The sequence below is a fragment of the Pongo pygmaeus genome, chromosome 6 (genome assembly GCF_028885625.2).
Source record: "Pongo pygmaeus isolate AG05252 chromosome 6, NHGRI_mPonPyg2-v2.0_pri, whole genome shotgun sequence".
NCBI classification, from domain to species: Eukaryota; Metazoa; Chordata; class Mammalia; order Primates; family Hominidae; genus Pongo; species Pongo pygmaeus.
Window position 1 is genome coordinate 111,284,806 of NC_072379.2, and position 25,424 is coordinate 111,310,229.

General features: G+C 38.4%; 1 long non-coding RNA gene across 2 annotated transcripts in view; it reads left to right on the top strand.

Moving 5' to 3' along the window:
- Positions 1 to 8,188: 8,188 nt before the first annotated feature.
- Positions 8,189 to 25,424, top strand: part of LOC129040189 (uncharacterized) — a 44,867-nt gene continuing 27,631 nt past the window's right edge. For both annotated transcript variants that reach the window (XR_008503564.1, XR_008503563.1), the window contains exons 1-6: positions 8,189 to 8,410; positions 11,967 to 12,219; positions 18,375 to 18,482; positions 20,247 to 20,344; positions 21,105 to 21,192; positions 21,667 to 21,751. This is a non-coding gene — a long non-coding RNA (uncharacterized LOC129040189). The remainder of the gene's footprint in view (positions 8,411 to 11,966; positions 12,220 to 18,374; positions 18,483 to 20,246; positions 20,345 to 21,104; positions 21,193 to 21,666; positions 21,752 to 25,424) is intronic.

Consider the following 25,424-nt stretch of genomic DNA (forward strand, 5'->3'; position numbering starts at 1 on the left):
CTCTGTTCTTTAGAGTAGGATGAATACTGAATGTTCATCCACCTCTTTTCTTAGAGTTCTTTTTTTTCCTCTCTCTCATCTGTTGTACTCCATCTTAATTAAATACAGTACAGAACTAAAATATCTAATAGTTTGATGTTCCCAGTTCTAAATTTTAATGCAGCATACTTTTATCTCCTTTTTAGTATAAAAATTTTTTTGATGAATTTTTACTTAGTACAGAAATGTCAATTTTAAAATGGGGGATGTCTCTTCTTCTGATTTAAGGCATTTGAAACTATAATAAGGCCTTGAAATTGGCACTTTACATAGTGTTTCGCAGAAGACCCCATTCTACAAGGTTGTCGTAAGCTAGATGGTTTGTCTGCATCACGACGTTGAATCTTTCATAAAAGCATTCTGTGATGTCTCCATGTCAAAATTATATATTATAAGTTAAAGTGTCATGTGCAACTCAGGAAGCTTCCTTAAAAAGGAGTGTGTCCTTCCTCACACATCTTGCTTCCTGATGACTGGAATGCAAGCAGATAGCTGGAGCTTGAGTAGCCATTGAGGACCATGAGGTGGTATCCATATGTTGTGTGCAATGCAGCAACAAGACAAAGGAGCCTGGTGATCATGGAGCTGCCATGCTGCCCTGTATAGTTTGCTTCCAGGCTGTATGGAGTACTTTATGGAGTACTTTTTCTGAAAAAGTAGACATAAATCTACTTGCTAACCCTATCCTAATTGCAGTACTTACCCATGTGTCTGCCCTCATTCCTCCCTCCCCACTGATAGTATAATCACCATTAATCCTTCCTTTTTTTGTTGTTTTTTTTAAGGAATTTTTTGAGACAGGGTCAGCTTTGTCACCCAGGCTGGAGTGCAGTGGTGCATTCTTGGCTCACTGCAACTTATGCTTCCTGGGCTTAAGCGATCCTCCCTCCTTAGCCTCCCGAGTAGCCGGGACCACAGGCATGCACCACAATCCTCAGCTAATTTTTAATTTTTATTTTGTAGAAACAGGGTTTCACTGTGTTCCCAGGCTGGTCTCGACCTCCCGGGCTGAAGAGATCCACCCACCTTTGCCTCCCACAGTGCTGGGATTACAGGTGTGAGCCACTGTGCCTGGCAAGTCACCATTAGTCCTTCTGATTGAACTTCCAAAAGACTTCTCACCACAGTCCACTACCTGCTTCCAAGGCTGCAGAATGGTGCCCTGGAATTGGCTCCTTTCTTAGCAGGAAGTACAAGGGCATTTTGAACATGATAGGAAGGTTCTCTAATTAATAAGGACAATTAGTTATTGGTGTCCTGTGGCTACTGTAGAGTCTACTTGGAGAAAGTGGGGGTGGAGAGGTAGGAGGACTTTGTGACATCTTTGCCGGTAGAGTTTTTTTGTTTTTTTTGTTTTTTTTCTGGGACGGAGTCTCACTCTTGTTGCTCAGGTTGGAGTGCAACGGCGCGATCTCGGCTCACTGCAACATCCGCCTCCCGGGTTCAAGAGATTCTCCTGCCTCAGTCTCCTGAGTAGCTTGGATTACAGGCATGCGCCACCACGACAGGCTAATTTTTGTATTTTTAGTAGAGACAGTGTTTCTCCATGTTGGTCAGGCTGGTCTCAAACTCCCGACCTCAGGTGATCTACCCACCTCAGCCTCCCAAAGTGCTGGGATTACAGGTGTGAGCCACCGCGCCGGGTCGTAGAGTTTTATTTCTGTTGTGATAATAGGCTGTCTGAACTGATATCCTGAGGGCTAACTGATGGCCATGCCTTGTCCTCAGTCTTACGGAGTGTTCTCATTTCTGATTCCTTGCTTTCTGGCTTCTTAGTTCGGGTTCAACTCCCCAGCTTTGGCCAGCCTTTTCATCCCTTAGCTTTCTTACTTACTCCTTATGAAAGGCTAAATGTTTTCCACATTTCAATCTCGATTGAGCCAAATACTCAGTAAGTTGCAAACATGGACCATATTATTTAACATCACATAGCCTTTTATTGAAATGCTTTTTTGACATTATACCATCTGTTTACATGGATGAATGCAATAATAAATAGCTGTATAAAACCTAAGCAAATATATTGTCCCACATCACTAATTGATTTTTCAAAGAGAACTCCTGGGAGAAATTTCTCTCAAATCTCCATGCCAGAAAAAAAAAAAGAGTTGTATTTGTTCTTAGTAATGGAAATGTTTTTATGCTATGTCTCTGTGACTTCTGTAACTATTAAGTGTCCATTCCTATTTTTACTGCAACAAATGCAACCAAAATTTGTGGTTCATCTATAGCTTACCTGTGATTTTATCTTATTTTTTCCACCCCAATTTTATAATATAATTTTAACCTTGTGTGTGTCTATTAAATAAGCTGTCTTAAATTCTTTTTAGGCAAATCTATGATAAAACATAATCTTAATTTAAAGGCTGCATTATTAATTTTCTGCATAAGAGACTCTAATGTTGTATTAAGTGTTGCCTTTGCCATCTATGTCCAACATTAAACCTAACTTCTCCATCGTCTGCAGGAATGTTTGAAGCAATTGTGATCTAAGAGATATCAGTTATAGATATCAATCTACAAGTATTGGAGTCTGCCTGTTGAGGTTCCATTGAGTGTAAATTCAATCCTGTGGATCTGGAAAAGATTATGGGATATAAACAGATGGAACCAAGGGACAGAAGCCTGGGAAAAGTGATCAGGCCTGGAGATGTACAAGCAAGATTTTGGAGTTTACACCAAAGGTGATAGCATTAGCAGTCATGGGAGACGTCTAGGGAGAGGTAAAAACAGAAGAGCACAACTCTAAAGAAGCCTGGGGGAACCTCTCCAGGAAGAGGAGGAGTTTGAAAAGGAAACTGAAACAAAGGGTAGGAGAAAATCAGGGTAGAAGCTGGAGTTCTAAAGGTGCAGGCTTACTAGTATCAAAAGTAATGACGACATCTTGATCAATGGGCATAAAAACTACGAACTCCTTGGTTTGTTTATTCACTGGTGAATCCTGAGGGTAAGTTTGATAGAAAGAGGGAGCAGAATCTAGATGGCAGAAGTTTTGGAGAGAATAGGTAGTGGTCAATGAAATGCAACAGAAACCATTCCCTCTGATTGCCTGCCAGTGTAAGATAGGCATGAAATTGGACTGAACCCAGAGGGGAAGCAGGGTCAAGGGTTATTTTCCATTTTGTTTATTGGCTTTTGTTTTTCTCTTTCTCCAACCACAGTGAGAATTAATGATTAAATTATGAACTTGGAGAGAAAAATGAGATTCCGAAGTTTGGGATGGAGGAAAATGGTAGAAAAGGATCAGAGAGAGAGCCTGGGAAGATGACAGTTTTTTTGAAGGCAGAAGTGGCATCTCTTCTGAAAGGAAAGATAGGAATGAACGAAGGTAAAGACAGATATTTTAATGTAAATACAAGGTGAGATGAAGGAATATAAAAGTGATGGCTCAATATTTTCAGGAAACTAAGAAGGAGAAGGTTTTAAGTAATTGTGCGAATGAAGGAGAGAGGCAGGTTAGTCTTGTTATAAACAGCCACCATAGGGTGAGAGGAACCAAAAAGAGTGATAACAAAACCCCCCAAAAGTGTAGAGAAAGGCAGTTCAACAGTTCCAGAAAGCCTGATGAAAATGTACCATGTTAAGACATTGTGCTAGAAACAGGAGCAGAGAAGACACAGTCCCTTTCATCATGGAAATCACACTTAGTGGGAGAGCAGCTACATGGGACAGAACCATTTGACAGTAGATAAAAGTGAAACATTAGCATAGTTACAGGATGATTTTCAACAATGTTTGCCAGACTTAGAACAGGAGGAGAGGATGTTGAGTTGAGGGCTGTGAAGATTCAAGTCAGCTCCTGACCTCATGTCAGTATTAGGAAGTGCAGCATTGATCTTGGTGAACACGATGAGCAGTCCAGGAAAGGAGTACAAAGAATAAGGGCAAGCACTGGTCCTATGTGGAGGGTGTGAAAATGGTGTCAGGTGAAGACGTGTCACCTCCAACAGGACCATCAAGTTAGACATCTTTTAAGGGATAAGAGGTCCAGAGGTTAAGCCCTGATGGTGGGTCACTGAGACACTGTGGAGGGAAATGGATAAGCCAGGAGTGTTGTGAAGATGTAATAAGGGCTGCACATGTCATAATGGGATCTAAACAAATAGGAGGTGTACAGGGCTTGTGGGGAGTTGGCTCCCCAGAAATCTGAGAGAAACTAAGACATATAAAGTCCTGCTCACCCATGAAAGTTTCTAAATACAGGAGCTCTGATTCTAAAATCATCTCCATTTATATTGGTTTATCTTTTTAAGACACTTTGTTGTTTCAGAGCTACCTTGCCATGAAGATTCATTACCTTTCCGTTGCTCTTTTCTTCCTTGGCCTGCTGTCTACCTCAGGTAAGGCTTTCGTAAGAGTAAGGGAAGCATTTGAGTGAATGAGAAGCCAGCGTGAAATGGCGTAAACAACCATCTATTGCCAGTGTTAATTAGTAGCTGCTCAATGAACAGTTGTTGGATGAATTTTTTTAATGGATGAATTAGTTTCTCCTTCTGGTCTAAAAAATATAATCGAATTTGAAGAATTCCATGATTCCCTTTCTATTTCATGCCAAATTTCTCATCTCAATGCTGGGATAGACTTAGGTTATTTCCAAGAAAGGGAATTTAGAGATCATCTCCTCTGCCCTCTAATTTTATAAATAATGATTTTGAGAGCTTGAGTACATGTCCTCTAACTCCCAGTATACCATGAAAATGGAATATCTACTCTCATCTTTCTCTGCCTAATCAAAGTAAGGTGCAAATAGTGAGTTTGTTGTGAGCCTTAAATGTGCTAATTCATGTCAAGGGATTTTAGGAAGTACTCGGCGAATAGAAAGTGCTTAAGAAATGTTAACTAATATTATTATCAACATTACTATTTTCACTTTTTTTTTTTTAGTTTATCTTCTTCAGCAATTTCTTCTTTCAGTTCAGAATATCCTCAAGCAGGATGAGCCTGGAGAAAAACTGTGAAATTATTGGAGTTTACCTTTAAAACCATAAAATGATAAGGGCCTGATAGGGTTAAGAATCAAAAGAAAGGAATGGTGGGCCAGGCACGGTGGCTCACGCCTTTAATTCCAACACTTTGGGAGGCCAAGGTGGGCAGATCACAAGCTCAGGAGTTCGAGACCAGCCTTAACAACGTGGTGAAACCCCGTCACTACTGAAAATACAAAAATTAGCCAGTTGTGGTGGCGCATGCCTGTAATTCCAGCTACTCAGAAGGCTGAGGCAGGAGAATCACTTGAACCTGGGAGGCAGAGGTTGCAGTGACCTGAGATTGTGCCACTGCACTCTAGCCTGGGCGACAGAGTGAGACTTCATCTCAAAAAAAAAAAAAAAAAAGAAAGGAATGGTGGAGACAGATAATGTAAGGAAGATGAAAAACACTGATGGCATAAAGGAGAGAAGAGGGAGGAGGAGTCAATGATGGAATGATGGCATAGAAGGAGTTTGTGAGGGATTTAGAAAGTTGTGGTGCTGTTAATAGAAATGTGAATGCAGGGAAGGGGAGCTGATTGAGATGAAGCCAGTGAAAATGATTTTAGAAATTGTTACCTTGAAGTGACAGGAAGACTTCTAACTGGAAATAATGCAGTAGAGGCATGAGACTAGGAAGAAGCTTGTGGCTGATGATAAACATTGTGGGATCCTTCCAAAAAAAGGACGGCAGTGAAGTTATGTGAATAAATTACTACCTCAAGGGCAATTCTCCCTGTCTCCTTTCTCTTTCTCTTGGGCCTGTTCTGGACATGGTGGTGATAAGTGTCTGTATTAGTGGAGGACAAGGGCAACACAGAAAACATCCACTCTCTTTTCTTCCTTTTTTCTCCTTCTCTCTCTTCTCACCCTCCTTACTCTTCTCCCCTCTACCTTTTGATTTTTTCTTGTTCCTGAACATATAAGGAAGCTTACAAATTACATACAATGCATGGGTTTTTTAAAAGCGAAATAATTAGTAAGAAGATTCAGGCAGAGGAAAATCAGCTTAGAAAAAAGTAATTTGCAAAAGTCATGATGTTGTTTTCCAAAATGGCCCTGGGTGAGGTAACTGAAAGTGGAGGGTAGTAGAAGTCCTTGATGTGGATTTCAGATAGGAATGGAGTGGTATATGTTACCTCCTGAGAAACTGTGCCTAAGATTTATACCCCAGTGGCCCTCACCTGCCTGCAATGGCAGAACATCCAGCATGCATGATGTTCAGTACTGATCTTCTAGAAAGCCCAGCATTGGGGTCTCTCGGGATTGTCCAATAATGCTAGGCTTATACAATCCAAAGGGAGGTCAACTGTTTTTCTGCACCAAGTGAGGTACAACTGCAGGCCCTGTCAGTCCCTTCTGAAATATATTTTTTAATCTGATTAAAAACTATTTTGCTACCATGGGCCATTCTCATCAATATTTTCCCACAAAGCTTTATATTTGAAGTCTATTGCAAGTAAGTATATCCTTGTTTTTGTTCCTCTATCTGTTTATTTTTAGGAACTGAAGATGCTTATGAAGTCATTAGTATCATGGACTGTAAAAATCAAACATTGTGTAATTCTCAGAATACAACTAGACACTGCTCTCATGGGAAGGAGATTGAACTATGTGTCTTGCGTCTTGGAAAAAATGCAAAGCGACTCACTAACCGTGAAGAAATAGCAAATTAGGAAGACAGGATGATCAATTTCCTTGTCTTATTAAAAAATAAAGTCTGCTTTCTTTTCTCTCTCCTTTTATTCTCTAGTGACACATTTATTTATTGACAGTTTGGACAAAAGTTTATCAAGAAACTTTTCACGCTTAGGATTAATTACAACAAGAACCAACATTTCTTTAGTTCCAACAGATGAGAGAATACATACTTGAGAAACCAAAAGAATAGCTGTCCTGTTTGGGTTGTAGGGGAAAGTTTTGGGAATTGTGAAGTAGAGGAGGGAAGGATCTGGGGTGACAATTATAGTGTGAGATACACTGATAAGGGCAGATGTGAAAAGAGGTTATCAGGTTTTACTGTAGATTACAAATGGAATTTTCCCTCAGTGTTTTGCAGGAGATTTTTGGTAAAGAATTAGCTTTTAAATTTTTATTTTTTGTTAAAATCTTTGATTGTAACATTTTAGCGCTTGCATTACTAAAGTGAATACTTTCTCCAGCTTTACCCAGACCAGACCTGAAAAGGTAGGAAAGTGATTCTTGGAGCCTGGGACTCCTTTCCGTTGTTCTTGTCTTCTATGATGCCTATGATACCTACAGCCCAGTACCTTTCCTCCACAGTTCCCTGATTCCACTATGCTAGCTTCCCTCTGAAACTGCTGTGTTAAATTTTTAGGAAAAATACGGGATGATGGAACAATTCTAATTTGGATAGAAAAGACTGCCTAGCCATGCAGTAGTATCTGTGTTTTATTATTTTTTCTTTTCTTTTTCTTTCTTTCTTTTTTTTTCTTTTTTTTTTTTTTTGAGATGGAGTTTCACTCTTGTCGCCCATCTTGGCCACACCATCTTGGGTCTCACCATCTTGGCCAGGCTGGTCTGGAACTCCTGACCTCAGGTGATTCACCTGCCTTGGCTTCCCAAAGTGCTGGGATTACAGGCGTGAGCCACCGCGCCCGGTCTGCATTTTAAATAGGAAGCTTATTGCTAGTAGGTGAATTTCAGACTACATAACTAAAGAATTTAAGGCAAATATAGGAGGATCAGTCAGGATTCTGGCTGGAAACTGATGAGATATTGGAAGAAGTTCACAATATAAGGGCGGGGCTCCGGCACTGAAGGAGGGGTCTGGAAGCACCCTGCAGGAGCAATGAAGGGAAGGAAGGCTTCAACTGACCCCTCGACCTGAAGGCCCACAGCCGGGAGCACCAGCAAGGAGAACACAAGAGAATGCACGGGAAAAACACAAGTCAAAAACAATGGTTTGTCTTTTATTATTATTAAAAGTATGGAGGAGGAGCAGTAAGGCTTATCAACGGAAATATTCGTACTGATAAGCGTAGACGAAGAGGTTTTGTTTGCCTGTTTAAGAATTCAGGGTGGCAGCAGCAGGCCCTGCCTTTGGGGTCGAGGTGGCCAGCTAGAAGGGCGTTGTACCTTCCCTGGGTCCCGCCCCTCCCCAGGTGAGCTGGGTCCCTTTGTGATGCTGATGAAAACGCCTAGGAGGAGGATATGACAATGACTCGCTCCTACCCCCTACCCCAGTGCTCTCCACCCCAAGGTAGGCGGCTTCCCGCTCCTCGTCTTGGGACCTAACCCCAGGAAGTCAGATGTCCTTGTCCAGCAGGTCGCCTGGCTAGAGGCCGTGGACGAAGCGGTCCAGGCACAGCCAGCTGCAGGGCGCGGCCTCGGCGGCGCTGCTCGTGGCCCTGGTCAGTGAGCGCACGCACTCCTGGACTAAGGTAACCCGCGCGGAGGAGACCCAGCTCCCAGGTGGCCATCTCAGTTCCCACGAAGCCCTCCCTGACCTTTAGATCTGGAAATTATAGCCGCAGTCCCCGGTCCCAAGGTCGTGTGCTTTTTAAAAGGTGCATGAAAAACGTAGACTGTACTATTGATGCTTCTCATGCTATAAACGCATCATTTCCTGTTTCTGTACTCAGTAATCCCTCCCCTCACAAATATCTAGGGCTGGTTGGTCTAGTTTTCCAATTGGTCTCCCAGTCTCAGGCTTGCTCTCAAATTCATTCTCCTTGCTTCCACTAGAGAGATGGAGAGAGGGAAGAGGGGAGGAAAGAGGGTGAAGCGGAGGGTGTGAAGAAGAGGGGAAGAGAGATGATTCTACGGCTTATCTATTTGTGTGTGTGTGGAGAGGGAGACTGAATTTTAATTCATGTGTTTATGGATATGTGAACCCAAGCAAATAATTGAAACCAGTAACAACAGCAATAACAGAAACAACCAGGCAAAACGATTATTGTAACACTTGCAGTGCTTGCTTAATTGCCTATGTGAGATAGGTGCTATTAGTATCACCTGTGTACTGATGAAGAAACTGTGGCACCTGAGAGGTTGAATAACCTTCTTGGGATCATACAGGTTGTAAAGAGTGATGCTGGGATTCAAATCCAAGCACGTAAGAAAGCAACCAGATACGAACTTGAGGTAACCTATCAAGACAAATGCTAGGGCAGGCTCATAGCAGGCAATGCCAACAAGCTTGATTGAGCGAAAATTGGGAGTTCTTTAATTTCTATAGAAGTAGGTGTGTTGCCTTTTAAGTGAAGTGGTAGTGTTACCGGAAAGGGGTCCTGATCCTGACACCTTTCCACTTCTTGGATCTCACTCAAGAAGGAATTTGGGACGAATCCATAAAATGAAAGCAAGTTTATCAAGAGAGTAAAGAAATAAAATAATGGTTACTTCATAGCCATAGCAGCACTGAGGGCTGCTGGTTGGCTATTTTTATGGTTATTTCTTTATTATATCTAAATAAGGGGTGTATTATTCATGAATTTTCAGGTAAAGGGATGGGCTATTTCCAGAACTGAGGGTCTCTCTGCTTTTTAGATCAGATAGGATAACTTCGGAATGTTGCCATGGCATTTGTAAACTGTCATGGCGCTGGTGGGAGTGTCTTTTAGCTAATGCCATATAATTAGTGTATAATAAGCAGTGAGGACGACCAGAGGTCACTGTCTTGATTTTGGTGGATTTTGACTGGCTTCTTTATTGCATCCTGTTTTACCAGCAGGGTCTTTGTGACATGTAGCTTGTGATACTAGTCCTGCTGACCTCCTGTTTCATCCTGTAACTAAGAATATCTAACCTCATGGGAATGCAGCCCAGTAGGTCTCAGCTTTATTTTAGTCAGCCCCTGTTAGGGATGGAGTTGCTCTGGTTCAAATGCCTCTGACAGTAGGGAGCAGGAAATAACAGGAATTGAAGATAATATACAAACAGGAACCAATTTTAAAACACAGTCCCTATTTACAAATACACTTTCAGTTTATAATATCTCCAATGGACTCAGTTAAAAATATAGATATTTTATGAGAGACTGCAATTCTTTTAAGAAAAGTATGTGCATTAGTATTAGAAAGACATCAGTTGGAATGAATCTGGATCTAGTCACATTAAGATAAGACAGCGATGCCAAAAGGCTTTGAACTTAATCATGATACATTCAGTAGTGTGATGCTTTATTCTTGAGGTTAACAAACCAGAAAATAGAGTGCATATCAATATATTTACCTGTGAATTTATACTATTGGTTGACCAAAATATATGTTAGGCAATGCTTGCTTATTTTCCAAGCAATGTTAAGAACATTAATAAAATGGATTTGAAATTCTCAGCTTAAAAAACAAACAAACAAACAAAAAATAACAAAAAAATCACCATTATCAAGTTCCCACCTCCCTGAGCTGCATCCTGGAAGTCCCTGCCAGCTGAAAGATTTCTGAGAGGCTCTACCAGAACTAATTAGCTAAGCAGTCTGGGGCCACGCCACCACATCCCAGGAAACAGATATTGGAATCTTTGCTTTTTGAAAATCTTTGTTCTCTGAAAACAAGTAGCCATACTTTGATTTCAACTTAATTCAGCAAGTTTACTGGATATTTACTGTATTTTCTGCATGGTCGCAGTTTAAACACAAATCTGTATTTGGGAGTCTCTTGGTCTCACTTATGTAGCAATACTATTTATGCTTCTATAATATAAATTATTTCATATAGTTGCCTGAGATAATGGGATAATGTTTTACCAACCAAATTGACAAAGACCATATTTAGTGCTGGTGATGGGGAGGAAAATTGGTATAAGCTTTCTAATATCACATCAGTATGAATCAGGAAAATTTAAATGCTCTTAATTTTTTCTCACCATCTAAATAGATTTAATTAGAAAAAATAACCTTTTTTAGTCACATGGTCACATATGTAGCATCATGGCTACAATGGTAGTGCAAGTCCGGGCACAAAGAACTTCGAAAGGCTCTAGTGGTAGCCATGGGATCAGATCTTTAAATGGTACAATTTTATCAGTAAAGATGTTACCTTTACTATAAAAAACTCAATTCTTTTCAATAACTAGGCAGAAGAGATGCAGTGATATGGATAAGCCATATGAGCTATATCTATCTATATATATTACATATGTTACAAACCTCATAATTCCACTGCTAGTATTATACAAGAAGTAATTAGAAACATGGAAGAGATTAAGGTATATTTATTGTATTTTTTCCCTTTTAGTTGAAATTCTCTTGTATATGACCATATATGTTGGAGTTCCTCACTCTTCTCATTTCTCTTCTTTTTCTAAAAGCCCCTTCATCTTGCCCGTAACTTCAGTTATTTTCTGTCTATAGAGATTTGCAAATTTACCTCTCCTCTCACAGCACAGCCAAGAAGCTAAATTGACACTTCTACTTGAATATCTCAAAGACATTTCAAATTCAGTAGCCCAAAATTGAACTTAGGTTTTTCTATCTGGTCTACTTCCAAGTTCCTATGAGGAAACAATGTCATTCCTATACTAAAGATACTCAGTGACCTCCCATAGCTCTTAAAATAAGGCTTTGCCATGGTAATTATAAGGGTGAGTATCAAATTCTAGAAATTAATATGACCAAGCCAGGTAATTTGTTAAGTGTCTTCCTTTAGGTTGTTGAATATCATACTAAACTGCTAGACATTCTGAAACAAGTAGAGATACACCAGATATCTGACCCCAACATTCTTTTAGCTCAATTGGTAATTTTTAACTTTCTTTCCAAAGAAACTTATTATGGGTAGTAAAAAGGTGATCCTTAAAACAGACTTGAGTTGGAATGAAAAGTGCAAAATGTATAATGATTTTCATTATTGAGTTTTATCAACCGTTATTATCCTAAGAAATATTTTCTCATGGATATAAGGTAGAGTTCTTTTGTCTGTAACTCAGGAAAACCACTGGTACAGGATCAGAAATAGATGGGTTATTTAATTAGCATTCTTTAAATCTTTTGTGCAGCATTATTCTCTTGGATTCACCTTTGCAAAGAATTGAACAAAATAGAAGCCAAAGAAGTAGACAGAAAATAAATCAATCCACTCTGCTCAAAGAGCACACAGTCTAATGAAGATGATGAACATGAAGTCAACTTTGTAGTGTTGAGAACACTGGTTCTCCAGAGCAGCACTTCTCATCAGAGGCTGCATGTTAGACTTACCTGGGGAGCATACATAAGTTCAGATGCCCAGGCTGTACTTCAGAATCTCTGGAGGTATGATCCACAATGTGCGTTGTTGTTTTTTTTTTTTTTTTGAGATGGAGTTTCACTCTGTCATCCAGGCTGGAGTGCAGTGGTGTGATCTCAGCTTACTGCAACCTCCACCTCCCAGGTTCCAGCGATTCTCCAGCCTCAGCCTCCTGAGTAGCTGGGATTACAGGCGCATGCCACCACGCCCAGTTAATTTTTGTATTTTTTAGTAGGGATGGGGTTTCACCATGTTGGCCAGGCTGGTCTCAAACTCCTGACCTCAGGTGATCCACCCACCTTGGCCTCCCAGAGTGCTGGGATTACAGGGGTGAACCACCATGCCCGGCCCACAATGTGCATTTTTAAAAGCTCCCTAGGTGATTTCAATGAGCAGTAAAGTTGGAGAGTTAAGTATGAATGCATCATTTTGTTAATGAATTTCTTTCTTTTAAACCTTGATAGCCTTAGAGCTGAGCCTGAGTTTAAAACAAATGCAGATTTTATTGTAATTTAAAAAATATCTTAACTTTTATTTTATATTCAGGGGTACATATACAGGTTTGTTGTATAGGTGAACTTGTGACCTGGGGATCTAGTGTACTGATTATTTTGTCACCCAGATACTAAGCCTAGTACCCAACAGTTATTTTTCCTGAATCTGTATTAGTCCATTTTTATGCTGCTATGAAGACATACCCGAGACTGGGTAACTTATAAAGAAAAGAGGTTTAATTGACTCACAGTTCTGCATGGCTAGGGAGGCTTCAGGAAACATAATCATGGTGGAAGGTGAAACAGGCACATCTTACATGGTGGCAGGCAAGAGAAGTTAGAACCAAGGGAAAGGGGAAGCCCCTTATAAAACCATCAGATCTCACGAGAACTCACTCACTATCACAAGAATGGTATGGGGGAAACTGCCCTCATGATTCGATTATCTCTACCTGGTCCTGCCCTTGACATATGGGGATTATTACAATTTAAGGTGAGATTTGGGTGGTGACACAGAGCCAAACCATATCAGAACCTCTCCCTCCTCCCATCCTCCACTCTCAAGTAGGTCCCAGTGTCTGTTGCTCCTTTCTATCTATCCATGTGTTCTCATTATTTAGCTCTGACTTATAAGTGAAAATATGTGGTATTTGGTTTTCTGTTTCTGTGTTAGTTTGCCAAGGATAATGGCCTCCAGCTTCATCCATGCTCCTGCAAATGACCTAATCTCTTTTTTTTTTACGGCTGCATAGTATTCCATGGTATATATGCACCACATTTTCTTTATTCGGTCTACTGCTGATGGACATTTAGGTTGATTCCATATCTTTGCTATTGTGAATAGTGCTGCAAAGAACATACACATCCATGTGTCTTTATGGTAGAATGATTTCTATTCCTTTGAGCATATACCAAATAAAGGGATTGCTGGGTCAAATGGTAGTTCTGTTTTTAGTTCTTTGAGGAATCACCACACTGCTTTCCACAATGGTTGAACAAATGCAGATTTTAATGTGGGGATCACAGAAGCAAATTTGAAGTTCTTTTAATACTGTTTCACTGACTGAGAAGGGCAAGAATGAGGAACCAAGATGGTGTGACTTTTAGACAATACAGCAATATATAAAAATTTCCTAGTTGACTATGATACTTCATAGCCTAATTTCTTTCTTTTTTTTTTTTTTGACAGAGTCTTGCCCTGTCGCCCAGGCTGAAGTGTAGTGGCATGATCTCAGCTCACTGCAAGTTCCGCCTCCTGAGGTCACGCTATTCTCCTGCCTCAGCCTCCTGAGTAGCTGGGACTACAGGCGCCCATCACTATGCCCGGCTAATGTTTTGTATTTTTAGTAGAGACGGGGTTTCACTGTGTTAGCCAGGATGGTCTCAATCTCCTGACTTTGTGATCCACCTGCCTCGGCCTCTCAAAGTGCTGGGATTACAGGCATGAGTCACCGTGCTCGGCTCATAGCCTAATTTCTTGGACTAGGGGCAGGAAACATCTGAGAAAACGAATTTCTTTTGTGGCAGTCTCCAGAAACATGCTTGTCAGCATGCCTGGAAACCTGAGTGTGAAAAGGAGTCCTGCCATAGCCTGTTAGCTTTCTTGTGGAGGCACTAGAGCATTGACTGCAGAAGCACTCACTTTTATTTTTTATTTTTTTGGTTCAAGTAATTTTTATGTATTTACATACTAGGATGCTATAGTTCCTTGATTAACTTATTTTTTTTCCTCTTAAATATATGACAGATATGGGAGCAAAGCTACAAGTGCTTAAATGTATACTTTGAGAGCTGGTCCTTAGTGTCTTCTGCAATGATACCCTTTGTTACCAACCAGCACTTCCCTTAGCATCTTAGTGATTCACATCCTCCTCAGAAAGCCACCCCACCCATTCTGAGCTCCACAGCAGAGTGGGGTTTTCATGGTTCTGATATATGACTGATATTCAAAAGCTCACGGGAACCAACTATGCCTTAAAGCAGAAATTAGCCCTGAGGCATTCTCAAGTTAAGACCCTTCTGCTCCTACTACTATCAAATTGGGTTTAAGTAATTTTAACAAATCATCTTCTAAACCATTAATTACTAATACTTATTAATTGGAGGTTTTGAATTTCCTTACCTTTATAAAATATCATCAATTTTATTGATTTCACTTTTTTAGGAAAGAATAACAAACCCATCTACATTTATGAAGCAGCACATATTTAGAGGATTTTTTAACTGTGCTGAAGCTATAGTTTTAATTAGTGAAATGTAATTTACTTTGCAAATAATTTGTTCTTATAAATACTGTTCCAAGTATGTTGGTGGCATCGATACCTGATGAAGATATAAGGCAGAAAAAAATGGCGTTATGCTTTAATGGAAGAGATTGTTAGCCAAAATTATTTTAAAATAGTATTACCAAACCCATCTTGGGCCTGACCACCATTTGAATAAATATTCACACTTGAAGAAACCCTGCTTGTTAAATTGTAGGTCAGATTTAGAGTCTTGCAACCTGGTTTTCTGTTCCTGACAGTGATAAATAATATTTTCCAGAGGTCGTGGTTTCATTTCATGATACCCCCCAGACTAAGCTGTTACTCAGACATTCTTACTTTTCTTAGGCTTTGGTTATAAATTTATCATAAATTTCTCTAAGCATTTTAAAAATCAGTTTTAGCATGGACTATAAGTTATAGTGTGGGAAATTAAAATGTAGAAATAGGCTGGGCGTGGTGGCTCACACCTGTAATCCCAGCACTTTGGAAGGCTGAGGCGGGCAGATCACGAGGTCAGGAGATTGAGACCATCCTGGCTAACACGGTGAAACCCGGTCTCAACTAAATATACAAAAATAAAATAAAATAAAAAATAACTGGGCGTGGTGGCAGGTACCTGTAGTCCCAGCTACTTGGGAGGCTGAGGCGGGAGAGTGGCGTGAACCTGGGAGGCGGAGCTTGCAGTAGCCGAGATTGCACCACTGCACTCCAGCCTGGGCAACAGATCGAGACTGTCTCAAAAAAAAAAAAAAGTAGAACTAATAGGTTTTTTATGTGTCAGCATTTTTCCTGGGATTTATATGACCTCTAAACACACATTCCGTGATATAATGAATTACTTTTTAACATTTTATTTTTATCTGAGTAATATATAAACATAGTGTTTTAAGGAAAAAGAGTAGCCCTCAGATATACCCCATCCCAACCCTGATTCCTGCTTCTAGTCTGTTTTCTCTTAGTACTTACCCCTGTATTTCTCAATAACTTATGTTTATTGCTACTTCCTGGCCTTTTTGTTATAAGTATTACATATTAGCTTTCTATCCTGGAAGATGATGATTTAGCATTCTTATATCATCTCTCTCAGACACAGAATGTCACACACATATGCACACGCACACCCACTCCCAACTGCATAGATGCTTCCCCTCCTCCATTCTTTTTATCCTATTTCACAACTTTTGGTTAAGTCCATATTAAGTGTTTGTATCATCATGACACAATTATTATGAATCACACATAGTGTATCATTGTTATATTTCCTTATTGCTTTTCCTGAAGTTAACCATACCTTGGTGGTTTTTTGTTTGTTTTTTGTTTTGCTTACTTGGTTAGCTATTATTTACTCAACATTTAGCTTATGACAAACGCTGCTAAACACTTCACAATATATTAACAGTTTGCACTTATGAGGTAAATATCATTATCACCCTCATGTTTACAAATGTAATTGAGACAGAGAGGTTGAATAAGTTGCCAGATCACAAAGCTAGTAGATGACTATCTTATGATTTGAACCTAAGCAATTTGACTCCTCCTTAACCACAGCAAAATACAAAGAAATGTTCAAAGTTTTTAAGGCTAGTTTCTTGAGAGAAGATCAGTGTTATGAATGAAGATGAAAGAACTAGAGGTAGGACTTAGCCTGGATTTTTCTTGGCAAGTGGAGAAGGAAAGGAAATGATGAATTTGTTTTGGACATGTTAGAATGATGTGATGTCAGGATATGTAAATATTTACATAATAGTTGGGCATATGTTAGGAAAGAAACTTGCACTGTGGGTATGAGTTGGAGAATCTTTGACATAGAAAAGGTTGGCTGTTAGATGAGAAAGTGTGATTTCTCCAAGCAAGTGAATGCACAGAAAGAAAAGCAGAAAAGATGGGGCTGAACTTTATGGTAAATATGAAGTTAAGGTGGGGGAAAAAGAAGAGAAGCTCAGGTCAGAGAGACAATCATAAAGGTAGGAGGAGAATGAGAGAAGGGTGAAATCCCAGCTAGAAAAGACTTTCCCAAAAAATTAACATAATACAAAGAGGGTTGTGTCCTTCAGAGAAATGGAGGACGGTGATGAGCCAGAAGAAATCAATCTGGAGAAAAGGTGGTTATTGACAACCTCCACCACAAACTATTACCAATATTAAATGTAAATAACAGGAGATAGTACTACACTCTATTTTATCTTGTTTATAATTTTTTTCATGTCTAGTGTTTTGTTATTTATTTGTTTTTGGTAGATAGAAGGAATAAATTATAATTATTGTTTATCCAAATATTTCTGGGCCAAATCCCAGAAGTCTGGCCAGAACTTAGGTACTGGCAAAGTCAGAGAACCACAGAACGTTAAAAATGAGAAGGACCTCAAGAGTTCATCCTGGTTTATTTCATTTTATTTATGGGGAAACTGAGTTTCAGCGTGGTTGAATGACTTCTACTACTGAAGGCTCTTGAGATGGGCCTGGAGATCTGATCTGAAACCAGGCCCCTGCTCTCATGTATCTCAATGTGGCTTTGAAACAGCAGGTACATTCAACTAAAAGCCTTTACGCTCCCTTCTGACTTTCATATATCTCAACTTGCGGATCCAATACTGCATCATGGAGGGATATCCTGGACCAGTAAAGAAGTTTTTAAAAATCCTTAATTGTTGAATCAGAAAACGGAGCTGTGTCCAATTTGTTTGGTCCCACACTTTAGGTGCCTTGATGCCTCTTTTAAATGTAATGGGTAATAGTTAGGATCAGTAGTGTCAGAACAAAATACATACTTTTTTCTTTAAAGACTTTAAAATTGTGACATATAACTTGTAACATTGGAAAATATTGAAAATAATGGTGGTTGGGATTTTATGAATTCCTGTGTAATTTCTGTGCAGTTTAGCATATTACCATAGCATAGGCTGCTGGAGTCACATCTGTGATTTTCTACCTATGCTGCCTTTTTGGCTGCTGATGTATCTTTTTATTCATTGGGCAGAAGATTTGCTCTAATATGTTTAGGAAAGTAAGCTGACCAACCAAAAATTTCACCGTATCCAGGAACCCATAGGAAGTGTCATCATTTCTAGAGGGAACTGTGAGCTGTATTCTTTTATAATATAAAAACATGTGCCTGCCATTTCAAACTACTAAACATCTAGACTAGTGAGAGTTTGGACTGTCCTATACAAGGACCCATATATACAGTGTGATCATATAATCATGTGCTCACAGATTGCAGAGTCTGTGTCTTCGGACTGGTCTATTCTTCATGGCAGTGGGAAATAAGGCAACTTACTCAACTTCATCAGCGACCTTACTAAAGTGGTAGAAAAAACTTCTATTTTACAGTTTAAACTTAGCCAAAAGCTTGTTACTTAGAAGCCAAAAAACAAAACAAAAAAAAAGCTTAAGTACTTTGACACTGTTTTTATTTTTCAGCTCTATGCAACTCATTTTCATCTAGCATTACCTCTCCAAAACCTGAATCTCCACAAGAAAGCCATACAGCAATTAACCAGTGTTGCAAGGACTGCTTCTGTAATAGAGGTAAACCTGGGAGCTATTGCTTAGAATTTTCAAAAATGTGCAAGTGGTAGGATGATTCCAGGGCAGTGCGTGACTATGTATATCATGTAAATACACTACCCTAGAAAACACAATGCATTGCTTGGTTTATATCAGGCAGTACCACAACCCATTTTTTTCTGAATATTTTTTGCTGCTTTCTGCTTTTCTTTTTTAACCCTTTTCTGATAGTAGAGATCATATGTACTCATTGTTGAAAATAGGGAAAGTAAAAGAAGTAACAAATCCCATTACCCACAGCGCCTTCTGCATTTCGTAAAGCTATGACAGCACTCTCAAATATGTAAGTGAAAGAGACTCTTGATAAAAATTGAATTTTACTTTTTCTTTGCCATTAAATTTTGTGTCTAACAGAATCAGCTTAGGGAGAAATTAGCCCTTCTGACTGTTCTTCAATGTCATTTTACTTACATAGTTGTTATTATTACTAATAATAAGTTTTCTGTCTGAGCACTTAGCATGTGTCAGGCAGAATGCTAAGAACTGCACATAAATGCTCTCACTTAGTGAAAAACCTAGGAGCCTGGCACTATCCCCAGTAACTGATTACCAATCATTTAGTGGGCTCAGAGTACTTATATAATGTGCCCAAGGACATGTGGGAGATAGGATTCAACCCCAGCACTCTGAAATCATCATACTACCTTAGTAGTGAAAGGAATGGAGGGAAAGAGCTAATTTATTGAGATTCTCCATTAGGTAAGTAATTGTGCTGGACACTTCACACGCTGATAGTGTTCAATTCTCACAGCCTCACAAGGTAAATAATATTATTGCCACTTACAAATGTGGAAGGAAACTGAGGCTTAGTGGGACTAAATATTTTATTAAAAGTCACACAGCTGATAAGTGAGGAAGCTAGAAAAATGACTTTGCTTTCTTCCTTTCCAAAGCTGTCATTTCTACTTGACCACATGAGAAATTTTTTTTTTACATCTCTTTCCCCCACCTGACTTCATAAAATCAAAATGTGTTGCCCATTTTGGTAAATTTTTACAAGACAATGCACAAATTGGATTTGAAGGCTTTATCAATGAATGAATGAATCTATAGATTCATGCTAATCTGGACTAATGTCCAGCTTAGGGGATTTCACCAGAGACTCAGCATGATGCCTCAAGATTATACTGAATGCACAATCTGATGTCTCAATATTTTAATGTTTAATCTCAATTTAAAATAAACAAGAGTAGATTTGACAGTCTAGCTTAAAAGAGATAGCATTTTTAAAAATGTATGGAGGAATTCAAGCATATTGCTAAAGTTTTCCCAATCAAAGGGTTCTCTCATTTACCAATTAAATAACAAATGAAAAAATAAACAGGTCTGTCATCACTTGGAATATGTATTTGCCCATAAAAATAACTTTTTAAAGAAATTATAAATAGCTTAGAAAAATGATATAAGAAACGTAGGTTAGTAGCAGTTACTATAGGTTATTTATTCAACAAATATGAGGGAAAGTAATTGTGGTGTGTAGGGGGAGTTGATTCCAATAATGAGGACAGAGGAGCTCTCCTTGTAAAATGGAAGCTGTAATTCCTGCCTTATAGTGACAATGCAAGAATGTGGGATGCAGTATGCAGAGCTCCCTGTGCCGAGCATAGGCAAAGCTATTATTATATTTTGTAGACGAGAAAACACATGTGGTTTAATGGGGTTAAGTTCACTCAGTTGCTGCCAACTGGCAAAGCTTGGATTTGAACTCAGGTTTTCTGATTCTAGGATCTGTGATCTTCTCATTTTGCCTGGTAGTTGTGTTGTTTCCTCCGGGTACTGATCACACTTGTACAAATGGACAGATGTTGAAAATACATCCACTGGTGGGTAAAGCTGAAATAAATGCTAATTTTTCATTTTTATAAAAGTTTCTTTTTGATGTATTTGTGTTTTGAGGGTATATTTGCTGTTCATATAATTTTGTGTCTATGGAATGTGTTTTAAAAATTATAATCTCTAAGGATATGAATTAATGTACATTAATGTGTAACTAATGTTACAGCTCCTTTTATAGCCACTTGGGTTTTCATGTTGTTTTTAAGAACTGAGTGCAATTATAGGAAACACATTTGGAATGATGGCATAAGTCAGCCCTGAAGGAATAGCAAAAGTCCTGGGAGTAATCTTGCAGAGTCCTGTCAAGACAAATAAGGGTGATGATTTAGAATAAAGAATCAATTATGCAAATACCGTTATGGTATAAAAATATTATTAGATTTGTTGGGAAGAATTTTTATATATAACAGTTCTAGTTAATTATTAAATTTCTTTAAAAAAATTATGCCATTAAGAAAATAGCAGACAAAGAAAAAGATTTTAGTATATATAATCAGAGCTAAAAATTACATACAAAGAGTACATTTAGTTATAAGGAAAAAAGTAGTATCCCAGTATAACTGGCAAACAAAATACAATTTCATCAAAGAATTAAAAATAGAACTATTAAGGAAACGGTAAAAACGTTTGTGGTTGCTAGTAATCATAGAATGTAAATTAAGACAAAATAACTCATTTTTACATTCAAATTAATTAAAGGATATGATTTTAAAAATGTCATGAAAATGGTACTTTTATATCTTGCAGGTGGGAAGACAAACTGATGCAACTCTCTTGAAAAGCAATCTGGCAATATGAACCAAAAGCCATGAAAACGCTTGTGCTATTATAATTAGTAAGTCAATTTATAGAAATTTGTTTTTTAAAAGTAAAGTAAAATAAGGGAAAACCCTCGTTGGGGAAGATGTTCATTGCAATATTGTCTACAACAGGAAAAATATTGGAAGAAAAAATCTAACAAATTGATAAAATCATATTAGGTAAATTAGGGTGGACCTCTGTGGTAGAAAATTATGCAACTGATAGAAATGATACTAATAAAAATCACATAGCAACATAGAAATGCCTTAATTAGAATCTTAAGTGGAAAATGAGCATATGAAATAGAATGCAGGCTATTGTCATTACATACAATTATGTAGAGAAGACTGAAAGGAAACATTTCAAAGGTTTGTAAGTTATTTAAAGATAGTGGGATTACAGATTTTTTTTTTTTTTTACTTTCCATACATATTCTTCAATGTTGTTATAATGATTTAACAATGAAAATGTAATTGATAGTGTTTTATTGCTATTTCCTTAATTCCAGAATGGCTGTAATGTTGGCTGTAAATATGAAATTTTCTTTCATACACCAATATTTTCAAGAATGGCATATTCACATGCAGTATGTGGTAAGTTGCATCATTTCTCTTTGAACTGGGCTGATAATTTTCAAGCTAACAAACCTGTTCCTCCGTGAAAGTAAGTTGCCCCTAAAGACCTTACTCTTACTATACATAAGCAGTAGTTAACAAAGAGCTATTATTTTGAAATGGCAAATGCTTCCTATACTCAGATGTTTTTATACATTCACAACTCACATGCAATCAGCCTGACTAAAGCACTGGGATTTAAAAAATGCACCGAGACAGCATTTTCATATGCCTGGGAGACAATTCAACCCAGAGGTGCAAATGCAGAATACATGTTTATAAGAAAGGTCACTGATTTTTCACTACTTAGGAAAGCCATGCTATGTGTGCCAAGATAGATGTACCTAAATCTAAGGCTTTCATGCCTTGAAGGATAGATGGAAATCACTTTCTATCGTCCACCTCCTAGATTTTCTAAAACCTAACTTGGAGAGACATCCAGTTCTGTAGGTTAAGCAGAGAATAATGCAGATAGCTTAAGCTCAAACTACATCCAATTTTATATAAGATTCCACATTTCTGAGCTTTTCTTCCTAAGCCTGCGTCTCTTTTTCTGTTCCCCATCTTAATTAATGTTTCTGAATTCCAAACATTTTCCTAAGAGAAACATCTCAAAGTTATTCCAGACTCCTCTCTCTCCCTCATTCAGAGACTGTCAGCTTTTATCACCTGAACCTCTATAATGCTTCTTGAGTTGAGTCTCTATTTCTATACTTGAAATATTATATTAGCTTTTTGATAGCTTCTTCCAAAGTTATCTTCTTCAAACAATATTTAAAAATATTTAGCTTTTGGCTGGGCACGGTGGCTCATACCTGTAATCCCAGCACTTTGGGAGGCTGAGGTGGGCAGATCACTTGAGGTCAGGAGTTCAAAACCAGCCTTGCCAACATGGTGAAACTCCATCTCCACTAAAAGTACAAACAAATTCGCCAGGCGTGGTGGTGCGTGCCTGTAATTCCAGCTACTCGGGAGGCTGAGGCAGGAGAATCACTTGAACCTGGGGCGTGGAGGTTGCAGGGAGTTGAGATCACATCACTGCACTCCAGCCTGGGTGACAGAAGGAGACTCCGTCTCAAAAAAATTATTTTTATATATATATATATATATTTTTAGCTTTTATATTAAAAAAATCTTTGGTGTCTCTTTACTATCTGCAGGATAAAGTCCAATTTTCTTTTTGTTACAACATTATCAGTGTGTTTAATACCACTGAACTCTACACTTCAAAATGGTTAAGATACTAAATTTTGTTCTGTATATCTTACTACAATAAAAACTTTGGAGAAAAACATAAGTAAACCTTTTTAAAGTGGTTCAGTAACTTGTCTAAAATCACATAGCTATTAAGTACAGACATTATTATTCAAAAAATCCTTGTCATACTCCAAAACATACTCCTTTTCTATCATAGTCATGGTTTTCATACTGCTTCATGAACGATACAGTATTTTATTTGAATAAAGGTTCTTTACTGCCCTTTTGTACACTTTTAACATAAAAATGATTAATGCTTACTTTTTACATTACTCTTTCAGATTTAAACTGTGGTCTTAGTTTTGTAAAATTTAGCGTATCTTCATGTGTTTGGAAATTGAAGGGTGCCTGAATGTTTCTTCTTAGTCATTTCTTCTGTAATCCATATATTTTTCTCCAAATAAAAGGTGATGTCTTAAACTGTGACTTAGCAAGCTACCTATGTATTTGCCTTGTGTGTAAATGGAGATAATAGGAAATACAACCAATTTTTCTTCAGAAATATAATTAAAAAAACTTATCTCTAATTACTACTCATAAACATCCTTTGTAAAGTTTTTAAAATCACATATACACTTTAAGTGAATGATGCCAAACTTCAACAGTTAGCTGTTGTAATCTGATGTAATCTTAGAACTCATCTAGTGCTTAATGGTAAATTTTTTCTTATGTCTGGGACTAACTTTTCTAAGCCTTGCAATAAATCCGAGTCACTTAACTATAGCACTCTTTATCACACTCTGAGGATCTTGTGACTGCTGTCTCCCCAAAATTTGATCTTTAAAAGAAAAATTGGTAAGTGGTCATCCACTTTTTAACTCTTGTATTTCTATTTTTCACCTCTTCCTCATGTACTTCATACATAGACACAGCCCATTGTTTTCTTTCCTTAATTCCAGGAGGCCTTTGCTTGATTCCATGCCTTTGTATGAAAATATTTTCTGTGGTACATGACAAACACATAACCATTATCTGTTCATATATGTCTCCCTTACTGCATTATGAGTCATTCAGAACAGAGACCATGTCCTGTTTATCACTGTATACCAAGCATCTGCAGAGGGTAAAGAGTCGAGATACATTAATTGAGTGAGTAAATAATTTAATTAATCCAGTAGTGTAGAGCGCAGATTAAGTTAATGTGACCCTCCAAAAAACCAACTCTTTGGTTTTCACAGGTGGGGAGTTTTGGGTGGGGAGATGCTGGGAAGAGGTGAGTCTATAGACCTGGCCCAGGCTTGACCTGGAAGCAGGGCTCTGAATGTTCACAAGCAGTTCTAACTAAAGCTAGAAAGAAGAGAGCTAAACTGGGAACATGGTAGGGGCTGCATTCAAGATCAGGAATTAAAGATTAAGTCAAGACTATAATTAAATATTATTAGAGGATCATAGACCCTGTTTTATATTTCCTGGAACCTCCCATAGATAGCTTTCCTTGCTGCAGATAGGCCAAATTTATATGCTCTGCTAAGAACTTGAAATAGAATCTGTATTATCGATAGAAGTAGAACCCAGTATTTTGACAGGCAGCTGGGTTGAGGGCAGGGCTGGCTTTTGTTCTTGAATATTAAGAAACTTAACAAACACATACATGCACGGACAACTAGAAGTGGGCCAAATGACATTTCAGTTAGAAGAAACAGAATGTACAGAGGCTCAGAGATGTGAAAGTCTGTACCGTGTTTGGGGGATTTCCAATACTTTCATTTAGTGTGAAGATAGAATATGAGGGACCAATAGAAGCGATTAGTGACTTTTGGGAAAGAGTGAAAGATCCAAGGTGACCCCCATGGTCCTTGCCTCCTGGTGTTCACATGTAATTATCTTTCTGTAAGTGTGGCCAAAAACAGTGACTGCATTCTAATGAATAGAATATGGAAGGGTGATGATATATTACTCCTATGATTATACTACATTCTACAATACTCAATGTTGGTAGCAGACTCATTCCCTCTCTCCTCTTGCTGGTTTTGAGGAAGTAAGTTGCCATGCATTCTGTAGCCACAAGAAGCTGAATGCTGCCAACAACCATTTACAAGCAGGCAGGCAGATTCTACCCTAACTGAGCCTCCCTTCTGTAATCACCTCCATTTGAGTGCAGGCAGAACCTCTGACTTGATTCTAACCAATAAAATACTACAAAGGTGATGGAATATGACTCCTATGATTTCATTATGTTATGTTAGTCTGTCTTACTAGCATGCTGTCTCTTCCTCTCTCTGCCTTTTTATTTTTAAACAAATAAGCCTTCATGAACCTTGTAGCTACAAGAAAGTGAAAATGAATGCTTCCAATAACAACATGAGCAGGGAAATGTATCCTTTCCTAGTTGAGCTTCCAGATGAGAACCCAGCCTGGGCTAGGGTCTTTGTGCTGTAGTAATTTGTTACTCAGC